The following is a 1,736-nucleotide window of genomic DNA, read 5'->3' as shown; positions in this document are numbered from 1 at the left end:
ATAGGGAACCTCTGTGTCCAGGGGCAGTGAACTTTGGAATACCAGTGATAAGGGTCAGCATTAAGAAAAACCTTGGCCTGTGTGCTCTGATGTGTTGGCCCTTCAGGAGTGGTTGGCCAGTAGTTGCCCACTGCGCAGGGGTAACACAAGGGGTTCTGTTCTGGTTACCCATCACAATTAGACACAGCAGTCCAGGTTTCATATTAGTAACAGGAATAATTTTATTTGAATAAAAGGAAAAGCCAGCAGAAATAGCCAAACAATTCACAGACTGAGGGAAGATGCTGCCCTTATATAACATTGTTTCTGTCAATCAAGCATTTGAGTGGGAAACCAGTTATGATGGTAGCCTTTTCCTACCAATCCTAGGGTTGCCAATCCCCAGGTGGGGGCAGGGGATCCTCCAGTTTGGAGGCCCTCTCCCGCTCCAGGGTCACCAGAAAGCGAGGGAGGGGGAAGGGAAATGTCTGCTGGACACTCCCATTATTCCTTATGAAGACCGATTCCCATAGGGTATAATGGAGAATTGATCCATGAATATCTGGGGCTTTGGGGGGGGGGTTGCTTTTTTTTAGATAGAGGCTCCAAATTTTCAGCATAGCATCCAGTGCCTCTTCTCAAAACATTCTCCAAGTTTCAAAAATATTGAACCAAGGGGTCCAATTCTATGACCCCCCCACAAAAAAGCAGGTGCCCCTATCCTTCATTATTTCCAATGAAGGGAATACATATAAAGGGTGTGATGGCCAGAATTCCCTTACGGTCTATCGGGACTTTGAGGACAAATTAGCCGTAAAACCTTTTTCCAAAGAGACAGACTGGGGATCATATTTGCATTTTTCTTCTTTTCACCTGTATCATTTGAGAGCAAATTTGCCGTTTTCACAGTTTTTAAGATTAAAAAAGAAATTCAACATCTGAAATAGAGTATAGGCAGCATAGAGATCTTATGAGTGAGAGTTTTTTACAAAGACGGTTTCCTGCTGAGGTCATTGCTAAGGCGTCCTGTAGAGCGCAGGATGTTCAGAGATCTACTTTATTACAGCAAAAAACCAAACCACAATATCAGCGCATTTCTTGTGCTATTGATTATACGCCTCATGCATTTGCAATTGAAAGAATAATAAACAAACATTGGCATCTCCTATTGGAAGTGCCAGACTGTGAGGAACCACCCATTGTAGGCTTCCGTAGAACGCGATCCTTTAAATATGTTCTTATTCATTCTGACTTGACAAAGCCTCTGGAGCCATCTGATGGCCCTTTGGGACATTACCGATGCAGGAACTGTACTATGTGCCCGATGGCAATCCAGACAAAAATTTTCTCACCACCAAATAGTGATATACAATATAAATTATCACATTTCAGTAATTGTAACTCTTCTCATGTGGTATATGCAATTTTGGGCGGATGTAATCAGATTTACGTGGGTAACACTACTCATATTAGAACACGGGTGGCGGAACACCGTTCTCGGGTAAGAATGAAAAATCTTGAGACTCCATTAACTAATCACTATTTAGAGATGAATAATAGCATTGATGACATGAGATTCATTGTGCTATTTAAATATTCTGGCCGTATTTATGATTCTGTCAAGAAGTGTTTGCGGTGGGAAGAAACTTTTTGGATCTTCCGGTTAAAATCACTGGCCCCGAAAGGGTTAAATAACTGTATAGACTTTTCATGCTACCTCAACCAATTCCGCAGGGCTTGCAAAACATTTCTTTTTC

This window comes from Heteronotia binoei, chromosome 9 (assembly GCF_032191835.1).
Source record: "Heteronotia binoei isolate CCM8104 ecotype False Entrance Well chromosome 9, APGP_CSIRO_Hbin_v1, whole genome shotgun sequence".
Taxonomy (NCBI): domain Eukaryota; kingdom Metazoa; phylum Chordata; class Lepidosauria; order Squamata; family Gekkonidae; genus Heteronotia; species Heteronotia binoei.
This window is presented reverse-complemented; position numbering follows the sequence as displayed.